Source organism: Oenanthe melanoleuca, chromosome 8, assembly GCF_029582105.1.
Source record: "Oenanthe melanoleuca isolate GR-GAL-2019-014 chromosome 8, OMel1.0, whole genome shotgun sequence".
Lineage (NCBI taxonomy): Eukaryota > Metazoa > Chordata > Aves > Passeriformes > Muscicapidae > Oenanthe > Oenanthe melanoleuca.
The window spans coordinates 7,428,396-7,439,748 of NC_079342.1; positions in this window are offsets into that span (position 1 = coordinate 7,428,396).

Here is an 11,353-nt window from a genome sequence, read left to right on the forward strand (position 1 = left end):
AAGGACACTGCTTTTATAACCAAACTTAAAATACTGTGCCAATACCTGTATAACATTTCTGACAGCTCTTTTAGTAGTGAGTAATGATTGTTCACATATAAATGGACTGGGCAACTCGCTGTCACAGCACCTTGAGACTGGACTTTAGCAGGATTCCTAAAGCAGATTTGATATGTAGACAGGAGATAAGATTAACCAAAGTTTGAAAGGAATATTTAACAACACTGCCTGCTTTGCAGGATTGGAAATTGACTAAAATGAAGATTTAGTCAGTTGTTAAATACCAAAGGATGGAAAGTCACAACACTGGGAAAGTGTTATCTTGAAAGTGCTTCCAGCAGTATTTCTTATGTCTTCTCAGCTGGCATTGGCCCCTAACAGAATCAGGGAAGGGATTAATTTTTGATTACTGGCCTGAACATGGGTACACCTATGCCTATAAGGACACTCCTTGCTACAAGGCATAATATATACTAGAAGCAGCATAAATTGCTGCTGCAGAAGTGATATCGCTGATTGCAAAATTTCTGTGAAACACCAGCTGAACTGCAAGTTTTTAACCAAGTCCTAAATCTAAACAAGCTTTGCATGTTTTCAAGCTGTGGTTTGGCTATTTAGTGCATCCCCTCATGTGCCATTATGAATCTTTTATTACTTGCTGTAGTCCAAGTTGACCTCTAATGATACAGCAGAATTATTTTATTAGTGCCTTTCCCCACGGCAGAGTACTGCTGCAATGGGCAGGAGCGGAGTACCTGGCTTTGCCTGAAGCAGCAGCTGTCCCTGGAAATGGATCCAGAGACACAGGGAGCTTCCCTGCCTGGAGCCCAGTGTTTCAGCATGGTGGTGGCTGCAGTGGAAAATGCAGGTGTGATGTGATGCAGTGGCTGACCTCAAACAGAGAGGCTGATCCTGGTGGGGCAGGACAGGGAGCAGGCAGGGGGTGCAGCTGCTGGGGCTCAGGGGTGGCAGGGAGGGTCCTGCTATGCAGAGAGCAGCTCAGTGTTTCTGCACACGTCTGCTCTGCAGAGCCACTACCTGCTCCACCTGCTGCTCTGCTCCTCCACCACACTGCATACGGATTTCTGACCTCTTGTCACCTGCTGAAGGAGTTTTTGTGGAGCAGCAGGCGAAAGGTGTGGGAGATAAGAGCAGGAATTGTGCTGATTTGCCCCTGCCTCCCATTGCTGAGCTGAGACAGGGGTAGAAATGGCAAGAAACAGCAAATTCTCCCAGAGGCTCCCAGAGCTTGTCTGTCCACTTTATTGCTGCTTTGCCCACGGTAGTTTAACCTTCTGTAAAATCAATTGGCTGTCTAGAATTTGAGTGTTGTTCTGGGCTTCCATCTTTAGTGCCTCCAGTGCTTACAGCAGAATGATTGGAAGAGTGTATTTAGATAAATGACAAATCAAAGGTTTCTGCATTAGAGTTGGAGTTGTTCAACCTGGAGAAGAGACCTTATAGCACCTTCCTGTACCTAAAGGAAGAGAGCTGAAGAGAGATTTTTTGCAAGGGCATGTAGTCATATAGAAAGGGGAAATGGCTTTAAACTGAAAGGAGATAGAGTTAAAATAGGTATTAGGAAGAAGTCTTTTATTCTGAGGGTGCTGAGGCACTGGAACAGGTGGCTCAAAGAAGTGGTAGATGCTCCTTCCTGGAAGTGCTCAAGGAGGAATTGGATGGTGCTCTGAGCATCCTGTTTTAGGTTGTTAGCAACCAAGTGTGTTCCTGTCCATGTCAGGAGGATTGGAACTGGAAACCAGCTCAGGACATTGAAGGATTCCATGATTTGTACAGGCAGGGGACAAATCCTGACCTCTGTTCAGTGAAGCAGTGAATACACAGACATCCCTATGTAGTGTTTTGACACTGCTTGAGCTTCAGTGTAGCTCAAGGGCAGGGGACAGGGAGACTAATGAAAAAAATGTCACTCCTTGCTCTGAAACCTCCATTGCAGTAATTGGTGAGAGGTTTTCTCTGAGCAGGCTGGGTGACAGAACAAAAACTGCTGGCAGCTACAGGTGCTTGCCCAGACCACAGCTGCCATCACAGGGCTCAGCTTAGCAGGGCTGGGAAGTGCTAAAGGGGAAAGGGCTGTGGAGCACACCCCTGAGTGAGGGAGGTGATCTGGGAGTATGATGTTACACTGATGAATGCTACATCAAGGGATACACGAGTCATCCTACTCCTGCCTCCATTTCCATACAGCTTGATAATGACTTTTTCTCCTTAGAGGTAAGGAGATCTTTCCCAATGATGTTCTAGGGCTGAGAGCTGCTCTGACCAGGACACTGGGGTCTGAAATCTTGAAATAGGATAGGTATGAAATCTGGGAGAAGGAGTACCTCATCAGCAGCGTGTTTCATTTGGCTGGGACTGTTTCCTGCTAGCAGGCTCTGGGACCCCATCACTCTGTCCTCAGGTCTGGGGTAGAAAATGGACTATTTCAGTCTCCTGGGAGCAGTGTGTTTAAAATTCCCATGCAGCTCCCCAGGGAATGCAGGCAAAGAATTTCCATGAGAAGGCAAAGTCAGTTATTTTTTATACAAAGTGCTGTTCCTAGGTATTGTACTTGTTGATTCAGAGATGTGTGTAAATTACAGCCTGGATTGCCACTTGCAGAATGAAAAATGTTTTGTTCTAATAATAAATACTGAATCTCTGCTCTTCCCATTTACATAACATACATGACACAATGTGTAAATCCTCAACAATATTTTTTCAGAATTTAGCAGCTTGTTTTTCTGCAAACATAAATATTTATTTTTGGTGTTAATAATTAATAATATGCCACATGCACATAGTAAATGCAAAATCTAATCTTGTATAGACATAAATGTGTCTGCCAAAGTGGTCTTTCTGTGCTGTAAAAGACTCTCACAAAGTGGCAGCATACATTCTATTTTCAATCACAGTTTTTTTTGTTTTGTGAACAGATATGTCATTAAATGAAATGTTTTCCTTTTCAATTAACAAATACTTCACACTTTAAAAAAAAGAAATAGTTGATAATTATTTTAAAAGGGACATGACTAATAGAAAAGTCTTTGCAGCTTTATCCTAAGCAAAATATAGGCAGAAATGTAGAAAATCCTGACAATGGAGGGAAGATCAGATATGAGAGTGTCAGTCCTTTTCTGCAGCTGGCTTTCTGGGAAAGGTAGTGATGTGCTAATACCAGAGGCTTGACAAAACATGAGATGTTCTGTTAGGCTGTTTTGTAAAGACTTTTTATTTATGTATTTATTTTGCTTTTATTTATATTTTTCCAATCATTAGCTCTTGTCTATGTTGACAGTTCATTGGTTGTGGTTAGTAGTGGGGGTGACATAAAGGTCCTCAGAAATTTGTCAAACCATCTAGAGAAACGAAACCTTAATATTCCACCATGAAATAAGAGATGAAAGAGATTTATCTGAAACGTTTCCATGCTATCATTATGCATTCTGTAGAAGACAAGGATCATAAAAGTCCAGTTGCTATTCATGAGCCAATACTTATTAATCAAATGAAAATAAGGTGCCCTAAGAAGGGCTGGGATGACTCAACCATCTTCACAGTGGCAAACTCACTAAATGGTATTGTCTAAGGTGCTTTGGAGGAAAGTTTTCAAAATTCCCTGTGTTCTGAATTTCTCTCTACTCAGTTCGCCTTCTGTTTGGGCACTTCTTCCAGAAATTCTGGACACACTTTTGGAAACACACAGTCATGTAGAGCTTAGAGGTTCGTGTTGCTGTAACTGAACCAGGTTCTGGGGAAGCCTGCTAACCCCCATGGGTGATCAGAGGGTACAGCTATCAATACAATTGATCCAAAATGTGCAGAGCAAGGGTTTATTGCACTTCCAAAAAGGCTTTTAAAAATGAAATGTTCTCTAGAAATGGCCAGCACCAATGCAAACTTCAGCCATTTTTCAAACATAATAGTAAACACAATATATTATAAATAGGAATAGATTACTTGTCAAAAAATATTGAGCCTGTTTTTGAAATGGAGGTTCTATCTTTTGATTCTATATTTTGAAAATATTTCTTGTACTTGAGCTTTTTTTTTTAGCAAACAGACTTGTCAGGACTTGGAGCCAGGGGCTGCTGCTTATGTTTGTGTACAGAACTGATCACTGCTCTCATCTCAGTTATGCATCTAAGGTTGGACTTGTGCATCTAATACATACAGTAATTATCAGTCATTCATCATCTGACATCAGATACCTTCTAGCTGTTAATACTATCCTAGATGAATTCCTTCAGAAAAATCCCTTTTTTAAAGGTACATAGGTCTCAGTGTGTATATGACAACTAGCTGAAACAACCAACTAATCTAAATTCAGTTCCCAGAGGAAACTTAATGCTTGGACACAGTGGCTTTGACATTTGCTGAAGCAGCTATATTCTGTTCCCTCAGCAGGGCAAAATGCACGTGTTGAGAACTCCTGGTTCCTGATCACACCTGTTCCTACACAAATACAGACATAATTTAGTGCCAACTCTTAATCTGTCCATTATTTTAATATTGAATAGAAACATTCCAGCAAAAATTGTCATTATTCTATTATTGAGGGATTTCTTTCATGGAGGAAAAGCACAATTTAACACTGAGGAGGGGATTACAGTAGTGCTCTGACATGGGATAAAACACAAGAACAATTGGCAGGGAAAGTATTGGCAACTATCTCATCCCTTCCAGAGAAAGACATAAATAAGAATATAAAAGCATTTATTAATTGAAAACTTGGATTATGAAGAGGCAGTTGTGGGTGTTCATTTGATAGGAATGTGGAAGTCCTGGAGGGAGGAGTAGGGAAAACTCAGATTTCATGCAGCTGAGCCACAGTTTTGTCAGGTAGCCATTAGTTTTGATTTGTGGTATACCATAATGAACCAGTGAAGGGCAGCACTATCCAACTGTTCTAGGTGACTAGACAGATCACTAATTATGTTCTCAAGTTTACAATGATGTAAACATTAAGTGCTTGGCTAGGTTTGCTATGAAAATGGTTGTGTTGCTGTATTACTGCAAAGCAGTAACTTCAAGAGACTTTGTAATTGTCACCAGGTTTCTGCAGCTACAAATTAACAGCTTACTTGTAATGGATTTAGGGAAGGGCATTTCTTTTATTGAAAAGCTGAAACTCTTGCTAATTTGTTTATTAGGTTGCAGCATAGGGTCTACACATCAAAACAGGTTTTAACAAATTGAAATATTACTAGTATCAGAAATATGTAAACAATAATACAATTATTTCTGTAGTTTAAAACACTGAAGGTATGGTTTTCTACACAAATTGGTAGATGAGATTAGTACTTTTATTTTTGAAGTTTCCTTCAACATTTTTCAGTAGGAATTAATGATCTATGTGTCTGATACTTGTATTTATGCTCAATATAACAGAAAATTGGAAAGAACTTTTATTAACAGTTTTATTTTTTTCTTTGTGTGTGAAAATTTAGCTGTGTAGCTTACACAAACCCTTTTAAAGTGCTATCTTATTTATATGGTGTTTGGGAGGGAATAAATTTAAAAGATGCTCTGCTAGTTAGTGTCTCTAAAGGTTCTATGCCTATGTGCACATCTAAAAAATAGTGTTTTTGTTTTTACTCCAAAAATAATATTTTGGCTTTCCAGAGGAAGCTGTGTTGTGCTACAAGTTCATCTACTGATTTGTAAAAACAAAGCTATAAATGGTTCTGGATTTGAAGTATTTGTCATGTGAATTCAGATGGTGACACTGTGTCCTTGCAATGTTTTGCATGATGTGAATTCTTTAGGTTTTTTCTTTGAAAGATGTCTAAGTCCTTCTGGCATGCAGCTGTCTCTTCTGCCAGAAAAAAAAAAAAAAAAAAAAAAAGAGTCTAACTGGTGTGTACCAGTCAGAATTTCACCTGTGGTGCTTCAGGCACAGGAAAGTAGGAGCTGGCAGAGGAGGCTGCCTTGGCCAGGGGATGAGGCAGGGTTCATCATCCCTGTAAGGTCTGAGCTCATGAGAACCACTGGGAGCCTTGGGCTGGGGAGAGCCCTTGGGTGCTGCTCTCCAGCCCAGCATGGCTCTTCCAAACTGCATCTGAGACAAGCCCTGGCTTTATTTCCTTGCCTGCTTTTTCACAGATGTACAATTCCTTCAGCCTTGCAGTACTGTAGAGAGGGTGTCAGGGCCAAGGTGATGTTAGTTGCTTTCTCTAGCAGACTTGTGTACTTACTAAACATAAATATCAGGATATTCACATTCCTATAGCCAGCACCATTTATTTATATTTTAAATTTAAATTTCACCTGCATTGCAAGACATTTATTACTATATTTAATGTGCAAGACTGTCCAATTAATTCATGAAAAATTCTAGGACACAGGTTACAAATTAAAATGATGACATTTGCTGCAATAATGGTTTTTATGTTGGAGAACCAGACCAATACATCAGATTATAGAAAGATGAATGAATCCACAAATGAATAAAATGATTAAAAGCTTAAGTTGGCAGTGAAGTTTATATGTTTACTCTGGTATGTAAAACATCTATTGATCTGAAGTTTGATCAGTAATATTTACAAATTTATTCTCATATACATCATTATGATTGTGTTCTCTTGTGCTAAAAGTTTACTAATTTACCTGAGTAGGGTATACCAATTACCCAGGCTGCTGCAGATGCTCAGACATTTTGGGGAGCTCTGCTTTCCATGCATTGGTAGGGCTTCCAACCTGAGCTGGGAGAAAAAATGAGCAGGAGGGCAAATGTTGGTGACAGTGGGATGGTCCATGGGGACAGCTCAGCTGTCCAGGGCAGGGTGTGGCAGGTGGGGACAGTGTGGGGCTGTCCTGGGCCCCAGGCTGTGGCTGCAGAGGGAGGGAGAGCAGTGTGGGCTCAGCCAGGGCTGCCATTCCCTGCAGGAGCAGGGGAGCAGAGAGAACCCAGGGCGTGGATGCAGAGTCTGGCGTGGGTAGGGCAGGGGAGACCTGCCCTGCCAGGCTGTGAGCTCAGGTGCAGTGCCCTGCATCTCTGAGCACTCCTTGTGTTTGTGCTCAGAGCTCTCTCTCTAGGGCTTTTAAAAGTAAAGCTCCTGAGGGCAAGTTTCCTTTTCCTAGTCTCTTGTTCCTCGTTTCCTTGATGCTCTGAAAAGATGTTATATTAAACATCACACATTCCCTCCCCTCCTCTGCCTTTGGACATTTTGAGGGATCCAAGGACTGACTTCAAGACCTGAGAGGATGGGAACTCACTGTGTTATGTTCCAAAAAGGCATGTACAGAGAGAAAAATATGTGAATCTGGAGGTTTCACTTTTAAAATAGAGCTTAAAAAGAACTGTGAACAATAGAGAAGTAATTTCAGAAAAGCAAAACTGGATTAAGCAGAACCTGGGGTTTCTTAAGAGAGGAGAGCTGGGCAATGGATATGGTCTGCTGATAAAAGAGAAAGTACAAAGGATCTCTGAAAGCAAATACTTTAACAGAATTAATATTTTCCAGAATGACTCACAAACGCATAAAAAGGATTGAAAGAAAGAGAAGTTTCCAAAACCAGAAGTTAAATGCCAAGTGGAAGCATCTAGCATCCATGTTGCAGTTGATGGTAAAACTGGAACTGCTCTCAGTGGGTGCAGGGCTCAGATTTGGTCTCTCAAAGCTGCCTCCAGGTGTCCTTTGGACCAGCTGCCCTCTGGGGCTCTTGGATTTCAGCAGTTTGCTGGGCTGGGTTCTCAGGGACTGAGGGAGAGCAGGTTTTGGCTTCAACATCTGTCCCACTGGGGAACTCGCCACCAGCTTCCAGCCCTGCCCAGCCTTTCATGCAGATCAGAATCAATATCAGCTGCACCTGTCAGTGTAAGTGTTGGCCATGTATATCCTTCTGACTCATGCAAAAACATAAACCAAAATATGTGTTCTCATTTTTCATATGCTTCACCTGATGTCTGAAATCACAAATTGTATCCAAAAGGAGAAACTTTGTGTACTTAACTAGTATAGATTGCAGCTTTTAAAAAAATCTATTTTTTATAGAGTGTCATAATATATTTGTATATGATCAGTGGCATGGAGCTAAGCAGTATTTTTTACAGGAAATATAAATGTGCTGCTCTGATTGGAGTCTGCAGTGGCTCTGCTGAAATGTTCCATAATGGGCACCCCCAGCAGGCAAAATGGGGCAGGGAATCAGCAGGAAGGGTGTGCTAAATAAATACTCATAGGAGAGCTGAGACAGTACAACTTACACCTGCAGGTGCTAAAGCTTGTAAGTAACTTTACTTAGGGGAATAATTTCATGTTAGTTCTTAGGAGTCCTTTTGTCTTTGTAATTGCATTCTCTTGTAATGTATGTAGGTTATCTTACCAAACAGATAACACAAAGCTTTTTTACAGCAGGAAATTGAAATATTTAAAGTCATGTCATGCAATAAGTTGTTGCCTGAACACTCATTTACTTCTGAGAAACTTGGCCCAACTGCCCTAAAAGAGCTGCTTACTCCATTTAGATTCTTATTTAAAAATTATATTTAAAATGGGGTCTGAACTAGTTTTTTTTGGGTTTTTAATCTGATTGGCTTTTAATTTTGTTTTAAGACCCTGTTTTGCTCAGCACAACAGTCTGAGAGTACAAAAAATGTTCATTTTGTGACATGAACAACCTGAAATGTATTTTAAAAGAAAGCCATTGGATATACTGTTTTCTAACACATTTCACACTTTATTGATGCTGAGTAGTGAAAAAAAATGTGAAGAAGTATATCTAGAGTAATTTTGTCACTGGAGCATTATAGAAAGTGTGATTAGTCTCATACTGAATAATAAACAAAGTGCAGCTGAAGCTGCAGGCAGGAAGCATGTGCATGACAGCAGCAGAGGTCTCATGGGTTAATTGTGTGTATTAAGGTCCCCTCCCCTCCCCCAAATGAAGAAATGAACATCTAGCAACACAAGCAATTGTTTTTCCTATGTTATTCTTATACAGGCTGCTAAAAGAGTTTGGGAAATGGATTGAGTTGTGTGTCAAAAATGACATTAGCATAGAAAGTCTATTTTCTTGCCTTGGGCTCTCCATGATAACTTGTGTGTGGATGTCTCATTCATATCAACACCATCAATTGCATCTGCTTGCTTATTTCTGCATCCTTTTATTCACCACAGATCAAGCTGAGAAGGTCCATTTCAGCTGTGTGCACGTTCTCCAGTCAATCCAATAACTTCATCTGTTTCCTCCTGCAGATCTCCAAAATGGTGTGGAAATGGCTTCAGCACCCTGAGTGTATCAGATGAGAGATGCACTGACTGTGGAGCAGACAGAGAACTTCCCTTCTGACAGTTCTGAATCATTTAGTTAATAGATGGTTGGTGGCTCATGCAGCTTTATGGCTTCTTGGCAGGTGGAATCCTTGGATGGTCTTGTTGCACTGTGGTTGCATAATCTGTGTGATGTTATCCTCTACCACAATGGTTCCTAGCAGGAGTATGGAATTAATCCTGGGGATTTCTGAACAAGCTATTCTAGTTTTGTCCTGGTGGATACTGAAATTATTGAGGAGTGAATAGGATGAAGTTTGTGTTAATGGCATCTTTGCTCTCCCCTGTATGGAATGTTACCCATAGCTCAGTCATCTGTCAATGTCTGCACCTCTCAGTCCTACTGCCAATTACTGGAACCAGCCACTCTCTGTATGTATTTTAGAAATTAGTCTCTGATTATTAAATCATGACTGCATGTTAACACACATTATTTTTATAAACCCACTGCAGACTCCCATGCATTATAAATAAATTGTATTAACTCCAGTTCATATGAAATATTTATAAATACTATGGAAAGGGCTCACTTTCTTTGCATAGTTATTAGACATTTTAGATTACAAAAGATTGCAAATGGTCAATTATGTAAAATTATGAGAATACAAACTTAAAACCAGGCTCATAATCCTACAAAGAGAGACACAGAAAACCAAGATTCCAACTGGGTTCAAGAAGAGTGGCATGCTTTATGTTTCTTAATTATCTTTATTTCCCAGTAGCATTGCTATTGCCAGAGCTCAATTTACTATGTGCCAATGAAAGAGTAATAAGTTGCAGAGACACTCCTATATCAGATGAGAGAGTTTCACTCTCCTCTGTTGTCAGAATATAAACCCATAGAGGTCAGATGATTTTAGCTGTACCAGGTTTGACTCAGAGCAATTTTGTAATTTGGGCAAAAATCAGCTGTGAAGTAAATGTTTCTCACCAAAAAACCCTTCCAGAGATGGGCACTGAGGCTATTGATGTCACTTAACACTTAATGTTAAGCAGCTATTAGGAATTACATATCTACATATTCTGTAAATCTAGGTCATAACTCCTGAGCCTTTGAAAATATACCTGAGTGTGGTAATAAACCCCAGAAACCAGAGCAGGAGCACTGAGCCTGCTGGTTTGCAGTGCTCTAGTTTATGGACTAGGGAAGGACATGGCTGAGTGACAGCAAGAAGTTTTTGAAAATATTCATTGATATTTCACTGAATACAGTGGAAATAATATTTTATTCTCTGGGAGAACATGGGGAAACCAGTGAAAAATACCCCTGAAACCCTCAGCCTGGAGGTCTGAGCTGGCCTTCATAGAACTGCCCAGCTCTAGTTTCCCTGTCAGGGATCAGAAGATTTTGAGATGTTTTAGCTTTTTGTTTTGATGAGGAAGCACCTCTAAGAGGACTCTGTATGGTCTTTTATATAGATATGATAAACCTGTTTACCCAACCTCCTCTCATCCACAGCTTTCTTCTAACTAAATCTAGGTTATGTCCCTAGTTAGAAAATTAATTAATAAGTTAAATGTTTGTACAGCACCTTGAAGCTGTAAAGTGCTGTCTAAATCCCAAGTACTAGCAACCCTCTCAATTATGATGCAGCATGTTTATACAAATATGTTTGATGTCCTCAGAACATTTGGACTAAGTGGAGCATATTTCCTGTTGAGAATAGATTTTGCTAGTTGGAAGCCATGCCTTATGAAATGCAGACTGCTGTCACAGCATCCAGTTCAGGAAAATAATGCCATAAAGAAATATAATTTGCTACATTAAACCCACAGTTTCTATGTATTTGGAAGCAGGAGTAAAAGATTTCAAAGAATTCATTTTTCCTGGTTTAATCAGAATTGTGTTGCTTTGCTGATTACAGGAGCACCTGTGAGTTTTATTATAGTGGCATTGCATTTGACTTTAGTTAATGGTCTGACTATTTTCATTATGTATTTTTATGATTTTATTGTTTGGACATTTTAAAATGGAAACATAATGAAAATCTTAATGGAATTAGGAAGCTTTTCTCTAGAAGAGCAGTTTTCACCATAGCCTGCTCCTACCAGTGCTGTTTTCCTCATTGTAAGCAGAG